General features: G+C 43.4%; 1 protein-coding gene across 2 annotated transcripts in view; it reads right to left on the bottom strand.

The window, feature by feature from the left end:
* Positions 1-25,212, bottom strand: part of LOC137095497 (beta-1,4-galactosyltransferase 3-like) — an 89,031-nt gene that overhangs the window by 60,485 nt on the left and 3,334 nt on the right. For both annotated transcript variants that reach the window (XM_067462241.1, XM_067462240.1), the window contains exon 2: positions 14,761-14,854. The gene's annotated coding sequence lies outside the window, so the exon portion shown is untranslated. The remainder of the gene's footprint in view (positions 1-14,760; positions 14,855-25,212) is intronic.

Consider the following 25,212-nt stretch of genomic DNA (forward strand, 5'->3'; position numbering starts at 1 on the left):
TGACCTCCTCTTGGTGTGTGTTTGATGTTGTTGTCTGTATGCAGGGGTGAAAGTATAGGTTACTGAGTGTACAAGTATGTATGTGTATGGCTGTTAAATTTAAACAAAGCTTACCCTGAAGCAGAAGGAAACAAAATGGGTTCCTGCTTCCTCAACTTCTGTGGAAAGCCCAGCTGCCCCTTGGGTTCAGACACTGGTTTATATAGGATAACCAGGAAGCCCCGCCTCTCAGACAAAGCAGTTAATTTTTAAACTCAGGAAGCCCCTCCCCTCAAACAGAGCAGTTAATTTTTAAACTCAGGAAGCCCCTCCCCTCAAACAGAGCAGTTAATTTTAAACTCAGGAAACCCCGCCTCTCAAAGAAAGCAGCGCTGAAAGCTGTTAAATTTAAACAAAGCTTACCCTGAAGCAGAAGGAAACAAAATGGGTTCCTGCTTCCTCAACTTCTGTGGAAAGCCCAGCTCTTTGAATGGTGCTCGGTAACAGACTGGCAGCCAGTAGAGCTGGAGTAACAGGGGAGTTGTGTGCTCCCTGTACCCTTCTCCAGTGAGGAATCTAGCTGCCATTGGACCAAGTGAAGTTCCAAACAGTCTTCAAAGGCAACCCCACATAAAGCACATTGCAGTTATCTATTTGGGATGTAACTAGAGCGTGGACTACCATGGCCAAGTCTGACTTCCCAAGGTATTGGCACAACTAGTGCACAAGTTTTCATTGTGAAAAAGCTCCCTTGGTCACCGCTGAAACCTGGGGTTCCAGACTCAGCGATGAATCCGGGAAAACTCCCAAGCTGTGAACTTGCGCCTGGGGGGGGGGGTGACCAGGGGAGCATTCGCACAGTTAAAACTTGTGTGCCAACTGCGCCCGTACCTTGGGAAGTCTGACTTGGCCACGGTAGTCCATGCTCTGGTTACATCCCGTTTAGACTACTGCAACGCTCTCTACGTGGGGTTGCGTTTGAAGACGGCTCGGAAGCTCCAATTACTCCAACGCTCGCCAGCCATGATACTAACAGGAGCGGAGCGCAGGGAGCATACAACTCCTCTGCTGCACCAGCTCCACTGGCTGCCGATTTGCTACCGGGCTCAATTCAAAGTGCTGGCGTTGACCTATAAAGCCCTAAACGGTTCTGGCCCAAGCTACCTATCCGAACGTATCTCTGCCTATCAGCCCGCCAGGACCCTAAGATCTTCGGGGGAGGCCCTGCTCTCTATCCCGCCTGCTTCACAGGTGCGGCTGGCGGGGACAAGAGACAGGGCCTTTTCTGTGGTGGCCCCCCGGCTGTGGAACGCCCTTCCTATGGAGGTTAGATCAGCCCCCTCGCTAATGGTGTTTCGAAGAAGGTTAAAAACTTGGATGTTTGAACGGGCATTCGGATCAACAGTGCAATGAATGTGATGATTACAGGAATGGAAATATGGACGACGAATTGGACCACGACTCTAGTTATGAGATGTATTACGCTGTCTTATTGTTATATCAATTTTGTATACTATGCTCTTATGGTTTTAAAGTGTTTATCACTGATTGTTTTTTATCCTTGTTGTAAACCGCGTTGAGTCGCCTGTTGGGCTGAGAAATGGCGGTATACAAGTAAAGTAAATAAATAAATAAATAAATAACCCCATCTAGCACAGGCTGTAACCTATACCCTGTTTGGCCTTAGACTAGGTCTGTTTTAATCAGTAATATTAAAAAGTAAATACAGCAGTGAAATCTAGTAAAGAGCTCTTGCCCAACCTTTCACATCTAATCCAAACTCCCCCCCCCCCCCCAGTGGAATGTATAGACCTTGCCAAGCAAGAGCTTGTTTCAGCTGTGGTTTCCAGTGTCAATCCTGACCAATTCTTAACTCCTGCCTATCAGGATTATTACTAGAGAAATCACTTTCAAAATATCCTCCTCCTAAGAGCACATCTCTAACAACAGTCTTGTTGATTGTGTTCTATCAATATTACACTACCTGTTTCTGATTAGAGTGTGAAAAGTTGTACTGCTTGGGAGGTTGTCAATTTCCAGAGAAATGGGTAAAATATGATAATCTTACAAAGTTCTGAAACACAAAAGTATTTCCTTCTGTTAGGAAAGATTCCCTGAAGCAAGATCAGAGAGGCTTGTTATCTAAACCCCACACTTAATGTTAGCATCTATGTCAGGTATGGGCAAATCCAGGCCCAGGGGCTGGATGTAGACCCCTTGGGGTCTTTTCTCAGGCCCTCCTCTCTGTCCATCCTTTCCTTCCTCTTTCCCTTCTTATTTCTCCTTCCCTTCTTTCTTCCCTTCCACCCTTTCGTCCTTCCTTCCCTCTTTCCTCCCTCCTTTCCTCTTTCTCTTTCTCCTTCCTTCTTTCCTTTTTGTCTTTTGTTCCTTCTCTCCTCCCTCCATTCCCTTCCACCCTTCCTTCCTTCTCTTCCTCCCTTCTTTTCTTCTTTTTTTCCTTCCTCCTGGGGGATGTTTAGCTGGGAGAAGAGAAGGAAGAGAGGGAACATGTGAATCATGTTTCAAGATTTAAACAGGTGTCCCATTGAGGAGGATGAAACTAGAGTGCAAGGGACCAATGGTTTCAAATGGCAGGGGGAAAGATGTGACTGAAAAGATTGGGAAGAACTTCCTGGAGAGTGGTATAGGCTGCCTGGGAGTGTGGTGGAGTCTTCTTTTCTGGAGGCTTTTCCGCAGAGGCTGTCTATTGGGAGTGCTTTGATTGTGCCTTCCTGCATGGCAGGGGGCTGAAATGGATGGTTCTTGGGGTCTCTTCCAGCTCTAGGAATCTATATCAGGAGTAGGCAATATGGGGTCTAACTGATACAATTTTTCTCTCCTGTCCACCATCTCATCCTGACCAAGGCCAACCCTTTTGAGATCCAAACATTTCCTGTCTTTCCTTCTCATTCTCCCTCCGAAAGAGAAGAGGAAGGGGAGGAAAGGGCAGAGAGAGGGCTTGGGGAGAACCTCCTCCTTCCTGGCCTGCCCATTCCGCTCCGGCCCACAATGCAGCCCCAAGTTAAAAAGTTTGCCCATGCCTTATCTATGTGTGATGTGAGGTCCCCCAAAGCAGAAATAATCTACTGGCAAATCTGTGAGTGATTTGCAGTCCTTTAACAAGTGCCTGGAGCCCGCAATGGCACAGCAGGTTAAACCGCTGAATTGCTGAACTTGCTGACCGAAAGGTTGGCAGTTTGAATCCGGGAAGCAGGGTAAGCTCTTGGTGTTAGCCCCAGCTTCTGCCAACATAGCAGTTCAAAAACATGCAAATGTGAGCAGATCAACAGGTACCGCTTCGGCGGGAAGGTAACAGCACTCCATGCCATCATGCTGCCACATGACCTAGGAGGCATCTATGGACAACCCCACCTCTTTGGCCTAGAAATGGAAATGAGCACTACCCTCCTAGGCCAGACACGACTAGACTTAAGGTCAAGGGGAAACCTTTATCTTACTTAGCAAGAGCCTTCAGTTCCCAGATGTTTAAGAATAAAAGCTTTAACTCTAACTTGACCAGAATTCCTGAGCTGTAGTGATGTATTTGAATATGGAGGTCATAAACATATATTTTGACAAAAGGGCTGCAGCTCGGTCATTGAGTTCATGCTATATAGGTACTTAAGGTCCCAGTACTTCAAGGCAAAGTGAAAAGAGCTTTTGATCTGAAAATCTGTAAAGGCACCTGTAGAGATGTATTTATTATAAAGTGTTATTTATAATGTGTTTAAACTGTATTTATAATGTTTATTATAAAGTGTTATCTATAATGTGTTTGAATCTGTATTTAGGGATTACATTTGTTGCCAGGGCCTAGCTGAGAGAGATAGGTTGCCATGGTGACAAGACAAGGCAGCAGAGGAGGTGGGCGGAGCTTAAGGAGAAAAAGGTTTGAAAGTGTCAGCAAATTTCCAGTCAGGAGGAAGAGACCCTGAGGGGAAGAGCAGAGCCAGTTAAGGGCTCTGGGAAATAGCAGAGTCAAGAAAGGACTCTGGGAAAAGTAGTTTAGTCCGGTGGATGAGACCCGGGGAAGAGGAGAGCCAGTTAAGGGCTCTGGGAAATAGCAGAGTCAAGAAAGGACTCTGGGAAAAGTAGTTTAGTCCGGTGGATGAGACCCGGGGAAGAGGTTAAGAGTGTTGTGAAGCTGTGAGAATTCAGTAGTTCTTAGAATTTGTGAATATTTCTTCAGCAAGAGAGCTGAAGGTGTTACCTTGTTAGATTGCTTAGGTTAAAGAATCTAACAGAGGGGGTTTAAAGGATCGCCAGTAAGGAAAGACTGGTGATCAGTGGTTTGTTCCGAGTATAGGGCAAACAGTGTGGATATTCACAATAGGGAACTCTGAAGTAGTATAAGCACTTCACTAAAGAAGGAGTTTGTAGAATTGTAACATCAGAAGCCTGTATGTATCTCAAACCAGCCATTTTGTAACATCAAGCCTTGTGCCAAGTTCAAATTCTCAAAACTGCAACAATTACGTTCTGTTAACAATAAAACTTGTTCTCTTTATATTTCAAACCTGCCTCCTCCATTGCTTTTATGCTTGGTGCATTTCACACTACCAAAGTCACCTCACAACACAACTAAAGATAAACAGAGACATAAACCAGCGTCTCTAAACATATTGGTGGCAGCTTAATTGATATCTAAAAGGAGGTTCCTCACAGAATATTGGTGACATTAAAGAAGATTAATGCTTCCTCACATAATTTTGTTGAGAAGCGGTGGGATTAACGCTTCCTCACAGCATCCAGTTGGCATTGAACTATGAGGCTAGATCACCATGGAAATTATATGGCCTTCTAGGCAGCTCCCTGCATTTCAGCACATGACCCTTGAGCTCTTGTTTAAAAAATAAACAGATCCTGCATGTCTGCGCCCTGGAGAAATTAGCTCAATTTCCACATCAAACAAAATATAGTATTCAAGTCTTATTCTGTCTCTATCATTACTGTCATTTATATTTTGGGGTGGCACAGACAGTTTCAAGTTTAAACCCTTTTTCTAATCCCTGGTCTTCACAGGCAGTTAAAACCTTCCTTGGATTCTTTTCTCTTGTTACCAATTCCACAATATTAAGAATAACTACAAAAAAAATCTCTAGCACCCCACAATTTCACTGTAAACTCCAGGTGTTTTCCTTATCCTGTTTATTTATTTATTTATTTATTTTATGTTTTTGGAGAAGGAGATGTGGCTTTCCTTTAGCTTTAAAAATCACCATGTACAGCCAACAGCACTTCGATGTACATGGTGCTTATTAAAGAACAATAGAGTTGGACGAGACCCCTCGGGCCATCCAGTCCAATCCCCTGCCATGCAGGAAAAGCACGATCAAACCACCCCCAACAGATGACCATCCAGCATCTGTTTAAAAAGTCTCCAAGGAAGGAGACTCCACCACACTCAAAGCAGAGAATTCAATTGTTGAACAGCTCTTGTGGTCAGGAAGTTTTTACTAATGTTCAGGAAGAATTTTCTTCCTGTAATATGAACCCATTGCTTCAAGACCTAGTCTCCAGAGCAGAAGGAAACAAGCTTGCTCCCTCCTCCTTGTGACATCCTTTCAGATATTTAAACATGGTTAGCATGTCTCCTCTCAACCTTCTCTTCTTTAGGCTGAACAGACCCAGCATTTTAAACCACTCCTCATAGGGCATGCTTTCCAGACCTTATAGTCTTACGAAGCTTCCTCCTTACAATGAAATTATGATTCATTACATGGAAAGCTTAGTGTCACAATACACTTTGATCTAGATGACTACTTCTAAAACCGTGCGTCCCGACCCCAAATTAGCTCAATGTTGGGGTCACAAAAGATTTGGCAGCAGTAAAAGGTTTCTGAACACCATCTATTACACAAATCTGGATTCTGTAGAAATTGCTCAAGATGCACTTCATAAAAAGGCAAATTAGCCCGTTTATCAAGCATTGAAAATTATGATTTATTATCAGTAAGAAATACATTTATACCTGTTTTATTCTCCTGAGGTCACAGGTAGAAAGGAGTCGGGAGTGGGAAAAAGTTTAAGAAGCCCTGGTCTGGATAACCTAGTATTTGATCAATTATGATTGTGTTGTTTAAAAGGTTAAATTATCTAAACCAGATTCATGAGGCCAATCTATATCTATATCTGTATCTATATCTATGTATATAATAAAAGTCAATGTATGTAAGCAGCGGAAGTGTGGCGGTGCGACCGGGTATGTGCCAGTTTTCTGATTGGATGCCACTGTGGTGCTATTTGCATATGGTCTCTGATTGGCCAGCTGCAACAGGAGCCCCTGTTGGAGAAAAGGGTTCATGACAGAAACGGAGACATGAGAAGGAAATTTGCATATGGTCTCTGATTGGCCAGCCTCAATTCCAAGATTCCGAGATGACAAAGAGAGGAAAGGAAAAGGCCAGGGGCTTTGTCAGAAAATTACCAATACAGACCAAACTTGGCACACAGAGCCTGTAAGACCCACTCGACATCCTACTGCAGTTTGGAGGAGGATGAACCGTGGATGATGGAACTTGCAGTACCATCACTCACATTCTGAGACCGCTGTAAACCTCATCCAATGACTGATCAGGACCAAACTTGGCACATAGACCTCTCATGACCCAGTACCTTGGCTCAATTCTTGAGACCACTGCAACCCTCATCAATTAAAGACCAAACTTGGCACACTGACTCTCCATGATGCACTCTACATCCAGGTGCAGTTTGGAGGAGGATGCACCATGGACGATGGGACTTGCAATACCTGCACTCGCTTCCTAAGACCATTACAACTGCCAACAATGATGGATCAGGACCACAATTAACACAGAGAACCCACATGACCCACTGTACATCCTGGTGTGGTTTGGAAGAATTTGACAATGGATGATGGAACTTGCAGTCACTTCATTCACTTCCTGAGACCATTGAGACCCTCTCCAATGACTGATCAAGACCAAACTTGGCACACAGAGTCCCCATGACCCACTCTACATCCTGGTGCACTTTCGAGGAGGACAGACCATGGATGATGGGACTTCAAGTACCTCCACTCCCTTCCCAAGACTGCTGCAACCCTCATCTAATGTCTGATCAAGACCAAACTTGGCACACAGAGCCCCCATGACCCACTCTACATCCTGGTGCGGTTCGGAGAAGGACGGACGAAGGATGACGGGACTTGAAGTACCTTCACTCACTTTCTGAAACTACAGCAATACTTATGCAAATACCAAGAAAGATTAAACTTGGCACAGAGAGCCCCCTTGGCCAACTCAACATTCTGGTGAGGTTTTGGGGAGAACAGACTATGGAGGATGGGACTTGCAATACCTAAACTCACTTTCTGAGACCACTGTGACCCCCATCCAATGATTGATCTAGACCAAACTTGGCACACAGAGCCCCCATGACCCACTCTCCATTCTGGTGCAATTTGGAAGACGATGGACTACAGATGATGGGACTCACAGTACCTTCACTAACTTCCTGAGACCACTGCGAGCCATATAATAACTGATAAAGACCAACATTGATACACAATTCACTTCTCAAATAACCCGGGCAGCGTCGGGTACCCAAGCTAGTATATAATAAAAGTCAAAGTTTGTATGCGGCGGACGTGTGGCAGTGTATGTGCCAGCATTCTGACTAGCCAGCCTGAAAGTTGCAAGATTCTGATTGGCTGCCACTGTGGTGCTATTTGCATATGGTCTCGGATTGGCTAGCTTTACAGGAGCCCCAGTGGAGAAAAGGGTTCATGACAGAAACGGAGACATGAGAGAAGGAAATTTGCATACGGTCTCTGATTGGCCAGCCTCAATTCCAAGATTCCAAGATGACAAAGAGAGGAAAGGAAATGGCGAAGAGCTGCGTCAGAAAACTACCAATACAGACCAAACTTGGCACACCGAGCCCCCATGACTCACTCTACATCCTACTGCAGTTTGAAGGAGGATGAACCATGGATGTTGGGGTTTGCAGTACCATCACTCACATTCTGAGACCGCTGTTAACCTCATCCAATGACTGATCAGGACCAAACTTGGCACATAGACCTCTCATGACCCAACTTATGTCCTGGTGTGGTTTGGCCGGGGATGGACCATGGATTATGGAGCTTGCAGTACCTTTGCTCAATTCTTGAGACCACTGCAACCCCCATCAATTAGCAATAAAGACCAAACTTGGCACACTGAGTCTCCATGACACACTCTACATCCTGGTGCAGTTGGAGGAGGATGCACCATGGACGATGGGACTTGCAATGCCTGCACTCCCTTCCTAAGACCATTACAACTGTCAACAATGATGGATCAGGACCACAATTTACGCAGAGAGCCCACATGACCCACTCTACATCCTGGCACGGTTTGGAAGAATTTGACAATGGATGATGGAACTTGCAGTCACTTCACTCACTTCCTGAAACCATTGAGACCCTCTCCAATGACTGATCAAGACCAAACTTGGCACAGTCCCCATGACCCACTCTACATCCTGGTGCACTTTCGAGGACAGACCATGGATGATGAGACTTCAAGTACCTCCACTCCCTTCCCAAGACTGCTGCAACCTTCATCTAATGACCAATCAAGACCAAACTTGGCACACAGAGCCCCCTTGACCCACTCTACATCCTGATGATGTTTGGAGATGGAGGGACGTTGGATGATGGAACTTCCAGTGCGGTTCAGGGCAGGATGGGCCACTAATGATGGGATTTGCAGTACCTTCACCCGATTCACTTCCCACAGAACATTGTAGCCCCTACAAATAACAGACCAGGCCCAAACTTGGCACACAGAGTACTCGTGGCCCACTCTACATCCTGATGCAGTTCTAAGGGGGATGGACCATGGATGATGGGACTTGCAGTATCTTTACTCACTTACTGAAACCACTGCGACCCTCATCCAATGACCAATCAAGGCCAAATTGGCACACAGAGCCCCCATGACCCTATCTACATCCTGTTTCAGTTTGGAGGGTGGACTTTGGATGATGGGACTTGCAGTACCTTCACTAATTTACTGAAACCACTGCCACCCTCATCCAATGACTGATAAAAACCAAATTTGGCACACAGAGCCCCCATGACTCACTCTATACCCTGCTGCTGTTTGGAGGAGGGTGGACCCTGGATGATGGGACTTCAAGTACCTTCACTCACTTCCTGAAAACAATGCAGCCGTTATCCAATGACCAATAAAGGCCAACCGTGGTACACAACCCCCTTTACCCACTTTCTCTAATAACCCGGGCAGCGCCGGGTCCCCAATTAGTATATAATAAAGTGTTTGTGGCGGACGTAGGGAGGATATAGGTAGGAGTTAGTGGCAGCATTATGATTGGCTATCACTGTGGTGCTATTTGCATATGGTCTCTGATTGGCCACCCCCAATAGGACCCCCTGGTAGTGAAAAGGGTTAATGAGAGAAGCAGGGACATGTATGTGCTAGTTTTCTGATTGGCTGCCACTGTGGTGCTATTTGCATATGATCTCTGATTGGCCAGCTTCAATAGGAGTCCCTGGTGGAGAAAAGAATTCATGACAGAAACAGGGACATGAGAAGGAAATTTGCATATGGTCTCTGATTGGCCAGCCTCAATTCCAAGATTTCAAGATGACAAAGAGAGGAAATGAAAAGGCCAGGGGCTCTATCTGAAAATTACCAATACAGACCAAACTTGGCACACAGAGCCTGCAAGACCCACTCGACATCCTACTGCAACCATGGGACTTTCAGTACCATCACTCACATTCTGAGACCGCTGTTAACCTCATCCAATGACTGATCAGGACCAAACTTGGCACATAGACCGACTTTGGAAGAATTAGACAATGGATGATGGGACTTGCAGTCACTTCACTCACTTCTGAGACCACTGAGACCCTTGCCAATGACTGATCAAGACCAAACTTGGCACACAGAGTCCCCATGACCCACTCTACATCCTGGTGCACTTTCAAGGAGGACAGCCATAGATGATGGGACTTCAAGTACCTCCACTCCCTTCCCAAGACTGCTGCAACCCTCATCTAATGTCCGATCAAGACCAAACTTGGCACACAGAGCCCCCATGGCCCACTCTACATCCCGATGCTCTTTGGAGGAGGGTTGACCATGGACGATGGGACTTCCAGTACCTTCACTCACATTCTGAGACCTCTGCGAACCTCATCCAATGACTGATCAAGACCAAACTTGGAACACAGACCTCTCATGAACCACTTTACGTCCTGGTGTCATTTGGAAAAATTTGGAGACGGATGATGGGACTTGCAGTAACTTCACTCACTTTCTGAGACCACTGAGACCCTCGCCAATGACTAATCAAGACCAAACTTGGCACACGGAGCCCCAAAACCCACTCAACACCCCGGTGCAGTTTGGAGGAGGACAGACCATGGATGATGGGACTTCAAGTACCTCCACTCCCTTCCCAAGGTTGCTGCAACCCTCATCTAATGACCAATCAAGACCAAACTTGATACACAGAGGCAATATGAGTCACACTACATCCCAGTGCTGTTTGGAGGAGGATGGTTGATGGGACTTGAGGTACCTTCACTCACTTCCTGAAACCACAGCAATACTTATCCAAATACCAATAAAGAACAAACTTGGCACAGAGAGCCCCTGTGTCAAACTCAGCATTCCGCTGAGGTTTGAGGAGAACAGACTACGGATGTTGGGACTTGCAGTACCCTCACTCACTTACTGAAACCACTGTGACCCTCATCCAAAGATTGATAAAGACCAAAGTTGGCACACAGAGCCCATGACCCACTCTCCATTCTGGTGCAGTTTGGAGGTGGATGGACCACAGATGATGGGACTTGCAGTACCTTCACTAACTTCCTGAGACCACTGCGAGACACTGAAATAACTGATAAAGACCAACCGTAGTACACAACCCCCTTTACCCACTTTCTCTAATAACCCGGGCAGCGCCGGGTCCCCAAGCTAGTATATAATAAAAGTGAACGTTTGTTTGTATGAGGAGGGTGGAAGAGTATGTGGCAGCTTTCTGATTGGTTCCCACTTTCGCAGGCCACAGTGACCAACATGGGTGACCGACCTGCACCAAACATGGCACACATAACCCCCATGACCCCCTTTATGTCCTGGTGTGGTATGGGGGAGGTGAACCACAGATTATGGGATTTGTACTACTTTCAAACAGTTTGGTTCCCACGGACCACTGCGGCCCCCAACAAAGACCGATAAAGACCAAACTTGGCTCAGAGAGCCCCCATGACCCACTCTACATCCTACTGAGGTTTGGAGGAGGGCAGACCATGGATGATGGGACTTGAAGTACCTCCACTCACTTTCCAAGACCGTTGTGACCCACAACAATGACTGAACTAGACCAAACTTGGCACACATAACCCCCATGACACCCTTTATGTCCTGGTGAGGTTTGGGGGAGGGTGGGCAATGGATGATGCGATTTGTAGTACTTTCCTACACTTCGGATCCCACAGACCACTGCAGCCCCCAACAAATACCGATAAAGACCAAACTTGGCACACAGAGCACCCATGATCCAGTCTTGATCCTACTGCAGTTTGGAGGAGGATGGACCATGGATGATGGGACTTGAAGTACCTCCACTCACTTACGGAAACCACTCCGACCCTTATCAATGACTGATCAAAACCAAAGTTGGCACACAGAGCCTCTATGACCCTCTCTACATCCTGGTGCAGGTTCGAGGAGGATGCACCATGGATAATGGGACTTGAAGTAACTTCACTCACTTCCTGAGACCGTTGCGACATTCATCCAATGACTGATCAAGATCAAACTTGGCACAAAAAGTCCCCATGACCCACCCTACAAACTGGTGCAGTTCAGAGGAGGATGGACCATGGATGATGGGACTTCAAGTAACTTCACTCACTTACTGAAACCACTCCAACCCTTATCCAATAACCAATAAAGACCACACTTGGCAAACAGAGCCCTAATGACCCACTCTATATGCTGCTGCGCTTGGAGGAGGGTGGACCATGGATGATGGGACTTGCAGTGCCTTCACTCATTTCCTGAAACCACAGCAACATTGATCCAATTACCAATAAAGATCAAGTTTTGCACACAGAGCCCCCATGACCCACTCTACATCCTACTGCAGTTTGGAGGAGGATGGACCATGGATGATGGGACTTGCAGTACTATCACTCACTTTCTGAGACCTCTGTGACCTTCATCCAATGAGTGACAAAGACAAAACTTGACACATACACCTCTCATGACCCACTTTATGCCCTGGTGTGGTTTGGATGGGAATGGATCATGGATTATGGGACTTGCAGTACCTATGCTCAATTCCTGAAACCACTGCAAACCTCATCCAATTACCGATAAAGATCAAACTTGGCACACTAAGTCTCCATTATGCACTCCACATCCTGCTATGGTTTGGAGGAGGATGCACCATGGTTGATGGGACTTCCAAAACCTCCACCCCCTTCCTGAGATCAATAAAACTGCCAACAATGATGGATCAGGACCACAATTCACACAGGACAACCTGCATGATCCACTCTACATCCTGGTGCGGTTTGGAAGAATTTGGAGAAGGATGATGGGACTTGCAGTCACTTTGCTCACTTCCTGAGACCACTGAAACCCTCGCCAAATTTGGCACACAGAGCCCCCATGACCCACTCTACATCCTGGTGCTCTTTCGAGGAGGATAGACCATGGATGATGGGACTTCAAGTACCTCCACTCACTTCCCAACACTGCTGCAACCCTCATCTAATGACCAATCAAGACCAAACTTGGCACACCGACCCCTCATGAGCCACTCTACATCCCGGTGCTGTTTGGAGCAGGACGGATGATGGATAATGGTACTTGCAGTATCTTCACTCACTTCCTAAGGCCACAGCGACACTCATGCAATGACTGATCAAGATCAAGCATGGCACACAGAGCCCCCATGACCCACTCTCCATCCTGGTGCAGATTGGAGGAGGATGAACCACAGATGATGGGACTCGCAGTACCTTCACTAACTTCCTGAGACCATTGCCAGCCATATAAATAACTGATAAAGGCCAAACTGGATACAATATTACTTTCTCAAATAACCCAGGCAACGCCGGGTCCCCAAGCTAGTAAATAAATAAAATCCACCACAAAGTCACAATCTCTCCTCAGAAAAAAACAATATTGTCTGAAACTTGTTAATTACTTAAAATGTTGGAAAGGCCATGTTGATATTACAGGTATTCATAGAATCAGGAGTTGTTAAGCTGCTAAACCACTTCCCTTGCATTATGCAGTCACAGGCTCCATAGTGCAAAAACACTACGGCTGCCTTTTAAGACATGTGCTGAAGATTCCAATAATGAGGGGAGGAAAGGAAGCCCATCTCCTAATGCTAGAAATGTATGTAGACCTCTCATACATATTCCTGAAAACAGAATGTTCTAATATGGGGCAGAAGCACTCCAGATATAAAACACCAATACAAAATATGCAGAAACAAAAGTGTCCAGGTTAACCTTCAATTTTCTCTGCTCCAGCTCATCCATGCCATTCTACCCAGAGCATTGCCCTTTGAAATGCAGATGTAAGAATTGGCCACACATTAATATAAAAACTGTATTTCTAGGCAATCGTAACCTTATTGTAAAGAGACCAGCACCCTTGGCACTAGGACAAAGGTAGGCAAACCAATTGTGCATGGTTAAATTCCTCTAAATTGTTGTATACAAGACTGTAACATTTCCTAGCACTTAGTATGTGACATATAACCAGAAAAGTAGGATGCTTCACACACACACACAAATTAAGCTGGTCTGTAATTTGTCACACAGCAACAATTACAAAGCTTGTACAGCAGGCATGGGCAAACTTTGGCCCTCGAGGTGTTTTAGACTTCCTATCGGCTGTTAAGAATTGTGGGAGTTGAAATCCAAAACACTTGGAGGACCAAAGTTTGCCCATGCTTGTTGTAGAGGCTCCACAACATTCTGGTCAGCTCTGCTGCTCCTCAAAACTGAATGTATCACAGTTTCAGTTCCTGGCATTGAAGTCCATCCCCACAACTAAGGACATACGTATTCTGTGCCATTAGAAGATGTTTACTGACATATGTAATTGGACTTTTAAAGATTGTTTCAGAACAATTGGTGGAAAAGTGGACATACAATCCATATGAAAATCTACCATTTCATCAGGGTAATTTCCCAATTCTGGGTATATATATATATTAATTGGTTTTGTAGCTTAAGTCCCCAATGGCACAGTGGGTCAAACTTCTGAGCTGCTGAACTTGCTGAAAGATCAGCGGTTTGAATCTGGGAAGCAGGGTGAGCTTCTGCTGTTAGTCCTAGTTTCTGCCAATCTAGCCGTTCAAAAACATGCAAATGTGAGTAGATCAATAGTACCGCTCTGACGGGAAGGTAACAGCACTCCGTGCAGTCATACTAGCCACATGACATTGGAGGTATCTACGGACGACACCGGCTCTTCGGTTTAGAAATGGAGATGAGAACCAACCCCCAGAGTCAGACACGACTAGACTTTATGTCATGGGGAAGCCGCCTTCACTTTTACTAGCTTACGCAGAGAAAAGGAGTACTTCATAGTAGAGCCACAGAAATAAAGCAGCAAAAAAAGAAAAAAGAAAGAAAACCGACACCACACAGAAATCATGTCCCCAAAGAGAAGGGATTCTACACCTGGGTATATTGCTGGGTTCAGCTATATGAAAGGCAATTAGAAAAAATATCCAGATAAGTAAACAAGAATTTCATATACCTACCTTAAATGTGCAGATTGAATAATTTTGCTCAGCAAAATCTGGAAGTCGTTTTTTGGAGCTCAGCCCATGTTCACCCCCAACTTCCATAGAGTTTCTGCAATATAGAAGAGAAGGTAAAGGGAGATCATTACATAGAAGCTGTGCACACAAAGAAATCAAGACAGAAAACTCTAAGTACAGTATAACTTGGCATTTTCACACAGTAATGAAAGCCTCCAAGCCTACAGTATGCAACCAATTTAAACAGGAAGTGGAAAATGCCTACAGCAAAATGAGATGAGGAAACAGAGGGGTGTAAGTGGGACAGGAATATACAATATATTCAGAACACGGGTAGGAGGCAATCACTACCAGCAGTCTGTTTTCCCTGCCAGAAATTGAGATAAAAATTCTCTGTATCAATGCATGCAATTTGTCACTCAGATTTTTACCCTAAGATTAAGCCCTATACTTTTCACAGTGGCAAAGGGGCAAACTATTCATAACCCCATTTCCTGTGATATGTACCATATCTCCCTGAAAATAACAAAATTAAGATGATAGAAGCATTTCTCTTCTATAAAAAGAGGAAGTCTTTTTCATTGCTTTGTTTATTTTCTCACAGAAGAAGGGACAGGGATCTTGTTACAGGATATGCAGTCACTGGGATTAAGCTCTCTAGGGTTCCCAGTGGAATGGCACTTAGCATTCTGTTGCTTGGACACCCCAGACATTGTCAAGATTTAATGCTTGTGCTTAATTTTTTCTTCTTAAAGGGCTACATATGGAAGAAGGAATAATTAAGGATAATAAGTCCTGATATTCTACCTCCAACTCCCTCTGCAATTAAATGTACCATTGCACTATACAAACACAATACACAATATTTACTGTAGCAAGATAGCTATCCAGTGAGTTCAAGTAAACCATGAATTGGTACAGGAATATCATGAATAATATAAATATTATTCAATCCTAACCTTACAGAACTAGAAACAGTCTCCAAAGAAAACTAAGCCTGATCTCATAAAAATCTTAATTAAAAATAAAATACAAGCATTTAAAAATGCTGTACAATCAGTACAGTTTAGATAACAGCGAACAGCCATCTTCTAAAGCAGACTAGTTGTGTGACATGCTAACAGAAACACGTGCATCACTTACTTTGAACAGGAACACTGCAATTGTAGGTATGGCAGATGAAAGCCATCCTTAAAACCACTGAACAAACAAGGCAGGCTCTGAAAAATGGCCATATGCTGCTGGTAAGATTTTCAGGAATAGCACATTCATAACATTCTTCTACAATTCATATTGCTATTAGTTGCAGGGTATCCTTTACAGGTGGCCAGAAACAGGAGTTGTGTGATAAGGCACATCAGCACTATCCTCTAGTTCAGCTTTCACTGTTTTTAAATGGTGGAATGAGCTGGTGAAGAAAATGCAGAGAAAAGTTCCTGTCATTTGAAAAATTGTATGTAGTTGATTTGCCTTTGGCTACCTTCCAACTTCAGCTTTGCACTGAGATCACCAATGAAGGGAGCGAAAAACAGGAAGCAACTCTTAACATCCCTAAATTCAATAATTTAGCCTCTGCTGAAATATCTCCAGAAAATGAAAGCCTAACCTCTCCTGAAGACATCTGTTCCATGCTCATGTAGGTCATATTATGGAGGTTCTCATAATAATTACGAGTAAATTGCTTTTCTGCACTTTCCATATAATTTTAGTGCTGCCTTCAGATGCAACAGAGAGCACATCTGATTACAATGTAATGAAACATGTAACTTATGAGACACTCTAACCCTTGAGATAATCTGTCTATGGGAAAAGTGCTGTAGTCTGCACCAATCACATCTAATAATGAATCCCATGCACAAGTATGTACACACTCCTCCATACCTTTGTAGACTGTTTTATATGCTGAAAAGGGTAATCAAAGTTATCAGAGTTTGGAACTGGCTCCTGAAAAGAAGCAAGGGAGCTGAGGGATGATTTATTGTTGCCACCAATTTGAAAGGAACCAGTATTCAGGAGATTTTACCCCAGTTCCCAATTTTAAAAAGAACTGGCCGATTTGCAAAGGAGGTTGCCGATTAGGAACCAAATTTACCATCAAGTTGGAAGGGAGGCTATTCAATTGCACCTCCTCCTTTATTAAGAAAGTAATAACTTAGTAGTAATTACACTGTGTATACTGGAGTGTGACTGGAGTGTGAATGTAAATTTATTTGGTTACTCTTCCCTGCGTTTCTGCCACCACGTGAGGTAAGTTGTAATATTGTGAGAAATGGTACTTGGTACACAGAATAGACGGAGCTGAGGCAATATTCAAATAAAAGTTAACAATTTTATTAAGTACTAGCTGTGCCCTGCCACGCGTTGCTGTGGCCTATAGTAAAACTTATCAAAGTTGAGGTAGATGACTATTATGAAAGAGAGGTACCTACCTATTCCTTCCCCCTTTTCCTCCCCCTTTTTCTCCTTTCTTCCTTCTCTACCTCTTTCTTCCTTTCCTTCTTTCACTACTTGGTTTCATCCTTCTCTCTTTCCTTCATTCCCTCCCCCTTTCTTCCTTTGCCTTTCTTCCCTCCCTGTTTGCTTCCTTCTTTCACTTTTTATTTCCTTTTATTTCACCACCATCATTACAATAACAATAATGCAATGCATTGCCTCTGGGACCTGACACCTCTCCCATTCCCCCTAAAAGGGTCTCAGAGGAACAATAGCATAATAATAATAATAGAAATAACAACCTTTACCCGCCACGTGTTGCTGTGGCCAATCTTCCCTCTTTCTCTCCTTCTTTCCCTCCCTCCTTCCTTCCTTCCTTCCCATCTTTCCTTCTCCTCTTCTTTCTCTATCTCTTTCCTTCCTTCCCCCTTTTTCTTTCTCTTCTGCTGTCTCTCTTTTCTTTCCTTCCATCTTTCCTTTTCTTTCCTTTTCTTCTTCCTCTAACTTTCCTCCCTTCCCCCTTTTTCTTTACCTCCCTTTCTCTTTCTTCCTTCTTTCCTTCCTTCCTGTCTTTCCTAGATTTTGACAGGGCGGGAAGGGGCGGGGTGGGGTTTGGAGGTGGCCTGAAGTAAAAGGAGGTAAGATTTGGGCAGGGGAGCGATGGAGCGTGGGCTTGCGTGTGTGTGCGGTGGCGGGGGGAGTGATGGAGCCTGGGGTTGCGTGTGTGTGTGCAGCGGCGGGAGGAGTGGGGTTGCGTGTGTGTGTGCGGCAGGGTGTGTGTGTGTGCGGGAAGCGGCGCAGCGGAGCTTGGAGTGGGCATGGTTTCCGCAGAGGGAACGTTGGCCTAAAAGGGTCTCAGAGGAATAATAATAGCATCATCATAATAATAGAAATAAGAACCTTTACCCGCCACGTGTTGCTGTGGCCAACCTTCCCTCTTTCTCTCCTTCTTTCCTTTGTTTCCTTCCTTCCTTCCCTCCCATCTTTCCTTCTCCTCTTCCTTCTCTATCTCTTTCCTTCCTTCCCTTTTTCTTTCTCTTCTGGTCTCTTTTCTTCCTTCTCTCTTTCCTTCCCTCCCTCTTTCTCTACATCTTCCCCCTTCCTTCACTCCCTTTCCTTCCTTCATTCCCTTTTTTTTCCTTCTGTCCTTCCTTCCTTCCTTCCCCCTTTTTCTTTCTCTTCTGGTCTCTTTTCTTCCTTCTCTCTTTCCTTCTTTCCTTCCCTCCCTCTTTCTCTACATCTTCCCCCTTCCTTCACTCCCTCTTTCCTTCCTTCATTCCCTTTTTTTCCTTCTCTCCTTCCTTCCTTCCTTCCTTCCTTCCCCCTTTTTCTTTCTCTTCTGGTCTCTTTTTTTCCTTCTCTCTTTCCTTCTTTCCTTCCCTCCCTCTTTCTCTACATCTTCGCCCTTCCTTCACTCCCTCTTTCCTTCCTTCATTCTCTTTTTTCTTTCCTTCTCTCCTTCCTTCCTTCCCCCTTTTTCTTTCCCTCCCTCTGTCTCTCATTTCTTCCTTCTCTACCTCTTTCCTTCCCCCTTTTTCTTTCTCTTCTGCGGCTGGGCACCAATGCGCATGCTCAGTTGTTTTGCCATTTTGTGAGTGTGTTGTGTTGTTTTTCATTTTGAGTAGATATGTTTGTACCTTGTGGGTTGTGTTATGGGCATGGGAATTTTGGTTAAGTTTCGTTGGGATTTTTAGAGTTTTGTTGTTTTGCCGTTTTGTGAGTGTGTTGTGTTGTTTTTCATTTTGAGCAGGTATGTTTGTACCTTGTGGGTTGTGTTATGGGCACGGGGATTTTGGTTAAGTTTCATTGGGGGATTTTTGAGTTTTGTTGTTTTGCCGTTTTGTGAGTGTGTTGTTGTGTTGTTTTTCATTTTGAGTAGATATGTTTATACCTTGTTGGTTGTGTTATGGGTACGGGGATTTTGGTTAAGTTTCGTTGGGGGATTTTTGAGTTTTGTTGTTTTGCCGTTTTGTGAGTGTGTTGCTGTGTTGTTTTTCATTTTAAGTAGGTATGTTTGTACCTTGTGGGTTGTGTTATGGGCACGGGGATTTTAGTTAAGTTTCGTTGGGGGATTTTTGAGTTTTGTTGTTTTGCCATTTTGTTAGTGTGTTGTTGTGTTGTTTTTCATTTTGAGTAGGTATGTTTGTACCTTGTGGGTTGTGTTATGGGCACGGGGATTTTGGTTAAGTTTCGTTGGGGGATTTTTGAGTTTTGTTGTTTTGCCGTTTTGTGAGTGTGTTGTTGTGTTGTTTTTCATTTTGAGTAGATATGTTTGTACCTTGTGGGTTGTGTTATGGGCATGGGGATTTTAGTTAAGTTTCGTTGGGGGATTTTTGAGTTTTGTTGTTTTGCCGTTTTGTGAGTGTGTTGTTGTGTTGTTTTTCATTTTGAGTAGATATGTTTGTACCTTGTGGGTTGTGTTATGGGCACAGGGATTTTGGTTAAGTTTCGTTGGGGGATTTTTGAGTTTTGTTGTTTTGCTGTTTTGTGAGTGTGTTGTTGTGTTGTTTTTCATTTTGAGTAGATATGTTTGTACCTTGTGGGTTGTGTTATGGGCATGGGAATTTTGGTTAAGTTTCGTTGGGGTTTTTTTGAGTTTTGTTTCCTCGTTGGATGCCCCTAACAAATTTATATATATAGACACAGCGTGTGGTTGCAAGACGTAACTTTTGTTATAGAACTTAGAACAATGCTTGGTTAGTTGAATGTTACACTCTTTCAAGTTACACAGTATCTTCCTGAGGTGAATCACTTATTACAAAACAAAGTTTCAATACAGGGATGTCTCCCTTATCTGATCCTCCCTTGATCAGATACTTAATAAGATTATTCTTTAGCCTTTCCTTAGACTAAAGGAATACTGGCTTCATTTCCCTTATCAGCCTCTCTAGGCTAAGAAATTTCCAGTAGCTTAATCTGGCTTTCCAAAGCCTCGAAACTTTGCTTCACAATTTACTCTCTTTCAGCTACAACCTCCTAATCCTTTCCTCTACCAACTCCTCTAAACCTAAACCCTCACTCCTCACTCCTCAGAACTGATTTTTAACTGTCGTTTTTTCAAACTCTCCCCTCTAAGCTCCTCCCACTTCTCTCTCTCCTGCATCGGTCTCCATGGCAACACACATGGAGGACTCCTCTGACTTAGGCCGCTCCAGCATTACTGCAGCCAATCTAAACACAAATAGTTAAAATCATACAATTTATAATCAACTCCTGTACAGCTCCATACTGAGAAAGGCTATATTTGCATCTTCCATAAGACTAGGACCACAAAATTAAATTGATATATAGCAAAAAAGAAAAGAAAGTGCTTCACACAATATGCAACTAACATAGGGAATTCACTGCTTCCAGTTTTGGTGATGGTCGGGAACTTAGACAACTTTGAAGAGCATTAGTGAAATTCAAATAGAAGAGGTCATATGTAGTAATTGGCCACCACAGCTAAAGGCAGCCTCTGTAAGTTTTGCAGAAAGCCATAACAGGACTACTGATTCCAAGCATTCCAGGAGAATATAATCAGGCACTGAATGAAGAAAGCAGGACACTGGATTAGATGGGCCTATGGTCTGATCCAACTGGGCTCTTATGTATCAGAACAACCCAGGAAAAAAGAGAGCATGAGCACTGCTCAACTTTCACAGAAAGGCTATACAAAAGAGAATTCAGTTGCTTCCCCTATTCCTAGGTTCTTCTTTGTGTTGACTTTTCCAGAAGGTCTGCAGTATTTTGCCCTTTTTGCTACTTTTGACCTCCCTTCTCGGATGAAATAGAATGCATTGAAAACCCTGTTCACTAAAACAAAAGGTTCATCAAGTCTGACATTCAAAGCCATTATCGTACTTTATTTAAAAGGCACCTAAAATTATAACACTGCACAATAAAAATACAGAAAGAAAGAGATTATTCTCTGCCTGCCCACTCATAATCTAAAATAATTCAATTAACTTCCATACTGTAAAGGAAAAAGAGGAGGGAAACAAAATAAAGGATCCAAAACCCCACTCATCCAATTTCTAAGTGAGCAAATTTCTCAGTGCCTATAGACTATTCATAGTAAACTCTAAAACGCACCAAAATTTGCAAAAGCACTGTATGCAGAACAAACTCTATGAAATAGACAACAGCCAAAAAAAAACCACTTTCAAATTATTCTTGGTTGCCACTTGCAGCTATATTCTGTCTTGACAATGTTAAAGGGCTCAGATGCTGAAAGATGAATGTCAAAGACGTCTTTCTTAAGCCTGAAAAATAATCTATTCTCTACCTACATGTAAGTTTTATATGCATGATACAATACATGTAGCCAACACCCAAAATAAGTGCCTGTCTGCACTATCATTATTTTAATTACTAGCTGTACCTGGCCATGCATTGCTGTGGCCCTCAGAAAACAGAAGATTTCCAGACATGTATCTATCTGGGCTAGGGAACTTCGCTCACCAAAGGTTTTCCGCTGGTTGGTAAAAGCCAGGATTTTAAGGTGCAAGGCTATTCAAAGGTAATCCAGGTGGGCAATTGTAATATTCACACTTGGCTCAAGTAGAAATGGAGAGGGTGGGGTCATGGGGTCGTTTTTGTGCATGTGCTGTAATGTAATTTTTTTGTTTTTTGGGATTTTAAGTCCTTTCCACTGTGTGTGTTTTTTGTTTTTATGAGTGATGGTCACTTGTTGGCCTGAAAAGTGTCTTGTGGCCAAATTTGGTGTCAATTCATCCAGTGGTTTTTGGGTTATGTTAATCCCACAAATGAACATTACATTTTTATTTATATAGATTCTGTAACCTGTCTTGAGCCACGAGGAGAGGCAGGAAAGAAATATAATGATGATGATGATGATGATGATGATGATGATGATGACAGGGTCCAACAACAAACAAAGAAATCACACAGCATTGAACTTCAAAGGAAAAAAGACAAGAAAATATCAGGAATTATGAACATAGTTTAAGACTTCGCCATTTCTTTATGCTTCACAAGACTAACTATATCTGATTTGAGATGGGAATCCAAAGTATTTGTAAAATACTAACTGGAAGGCATTTGTTCCGATCATGCGTCAAAGCGTGATAAAGAAAACAGAAACTTACAAAGAAAGTATTCAATATACAAATACAGCAGAATAGAAGACAAGGAAATGTCCTTCCCATGAATAATTTCTGATATTTACATATTATCATGTGTTTACATATCACAAAGCACACAAAAACATTTAGCTAGAAAACACAAACCTGGATACAGATTAGTGCTCTACTGGTGACATATGTAAAACTGAAACAATATATAGCTTGATTAGTCAGGGTTATGATTTATGAGTTTCAGCAATGACAGACAATGGGCTATAGAAACCTTACTATTTTCTAGCATGCCCTTTGCCCACATTAACTTTTGTATCCACCAGTGCAGACAAACATCTGGGATTAAGAAACATCAAATTGTGAACATTTGTTTAAAAATCTAAGCATATTATCTTATCCTAGCCAACCAACTAGAATCACTGCAACCCTGAATGCTGTAAACTAAAACCACACAACTACTTCTAATCATAAATTAGCATCTTTATCAGTGAAACACCATAGAAACTTTATGGCAAGGCATGGAACTGTCAGAGGGTAAACACATCTAAAACTAGATCAAACTTTGAGGCCCATTTCAAATGTAAAATTTTCATAATGCAAAGTCTGGGTTTGGGAAAGCAACGATAAGCCAACTTCATCTCCAATTCTGCAAAAAATACAACTGTCATATCTTTGTACCTCTATGCCCATTTCAACATAATGGAGGCACAGATTATGAGTAGTATAGATGAATCACCAATATTATGTCCATATGCAAAATTGTCTCCATTACAAGAAACAAAAAGCAGGAACTAAAAATGGAATGAATCATCATGGCATAGAACCATCACATCCAGACTTCTATCCAGTGCCAATTTGGAGCTCTTAGATTGTTTCTTCAAAACAAAAGAGAGAGAAATCAAGACTGAGAAAACAAAACCAAAGAAATCAAAGGAATAGTCAGAAGCTGTATTTTCATAGAATCATAGAATTGGAAGGGAGCTCGAGGGCCATCAAGTCCAATTCCCTGCCAAGAAGCAGGAAAATCACATTCAAATCACCATCCAGCTTCTGTTTAAAAACCTCCGAAGAAGGAGCCTCCACTGCACTCTGGGGCAGAGAGTCCCACTGCACCTCTCACAGTCTGGAAGTTCTTTCTAATGTTCAGGTAGAATCTCCTTTCCTGTAGTTTGAAGCCATTGGGTTGCGCTAAGTTTTTCCGGCTTATGGCCATGTTCCAGAAGCATTCTCTCCTGGCGTTTCACCTGCATCTATGGCAGGCATACCCAGAAGTTGTGACCTCTGATACAAGTGAAACATCAGGAGAAAATGCTTCTGGAACATAGCCATACAGCCCAGAAAATTCGCATCAACCCAGTGATTCTGGCCATGAAACCCTTCAACAAATTTGAAGCCAATGTTCCCCCTCCTAGTCTCCAAGCAGCAGAAAGGAAGCTTGCTCCCTCCTCCCTATGACTTCCCCTCACATATTTATACATGGCTATCAGGTCTCCTCTCAGCTTTCTCTTCTGCAGGCTAAACATGCACAGCTCTTTAAGCCACTCCTCATAGGGCTTGTTCTCCAGACCTTTGAATCATTTTAGTTGACCTTCTCTGGACACATTCCAGCTTGTCAACATCTCCCTTCAACTGCAGTGCCCAGAACTGGATACAATATTCCAGGTGTGGTCTGACCAAGGCAGAATAGAGGAGTAGCATGACTTCCCTGAATCTAGACACTATACTATTTATGCAGGCCAAAATCCCATACGATGCCACATGATATTGTTAGCTCATGTTTAACTTGTTGTCCACGAGGACTCCAAGATCCTTTTCTAACATCACTAGATAATATGGATATGTATATCCACTACTAACAGACATGCTATATGTCCATGGGTTAAAATTATATTTCTCCCTCCCTTATGCTATTTCTTTGCAAAAATCCAATTATTAGTCCCAATTACAGTACAAAAGGCCTCCTGGTGGTGCAGTGGGTAAAACCGCTGAGCAGCTGTACTTGCTAACTGAAAGGCTGGCCATTCGGGAGCACAGTGAGCTCCCGCTGTCAGGCCCAGCTTCTGCCAACATGGCAATTCGAAAACATGCAAATGTAAATAATAGGTACTGCTTCTGCGGGAAGGTAACAGTGCTCCATGCAGTCATGCTGATCTTGGAGGCATCTACGGACAACGTCGGCTTAGAAATGGAGATGAGTACCACCACCCCAGAGTCTGACACAACTAGACTTAATGTCAATGGGAAATCTTTACAACGTCGGCTTAGAAATGGAGATGAGTACCACCACCCCAGAGTCTGACACGACTAGACTTAATGTCAATGGGAAATCTTTACCTTTACCTTTTTTTTTTGACAACCTTGGCTCATGTTTAACTTGTTGTCCACAAGGACTCCGAGGTTCTTTTCTAATATCAAAATGTATTGTCAAAGGATGTTATGCCTGGAATCACTGGGTTATTGTGAGTTTTCTGGGCTGTATGGCCATGTTCCAGAAGCATTCCCTCCTGACGTTTCACCCACATCTATGGCAAGCATCTTCAGAGGTTGTGAGGTCTGTTGGAAACTAGGAAAATTGGGTTTATATATCTGTGGAATGGCCAGAGTGGGAAAAAGAACTCTTGTCTGTTGGAGCTAGGTGTGAATGTTTCAATTGGCCACCCTGATTAGCACTTAATGGCTTAGGAGTTTCAAGGTCTGACTTCTTACTGCCTGGGGGAATCCTTTGTTGAGAGCTCATTAGCTGGTCTACCCTAGCCATTCCACAGATATATAAACCCCACTTTTCTAGTTTCCAACAGACCTCACAACCTCTGAGCATGCCTGCCACAGATGTGGGCAAAACATCAGGAGGGAATGCTTCTGGAACATGGCCATACCGCCTGGAAAACTCACAACAACACATCACTAGATAATATGGATATGTGCATCTACTACTAAGATA

This window comes from Anolis sagrei, chromosome Y (genome assembly GCF_037176765.1).
Source record: "Anolis sagrei isolate rAnoSag1 chromosome Y, rAnoSag1.mat, whole genome shotgun sequence".
Lineage (NCBI taxonomy): Eukaryota > Metazoa > Chordata > Lepidosauria > Squamata > Dactyloidae > Anolis > Anolis sagrei.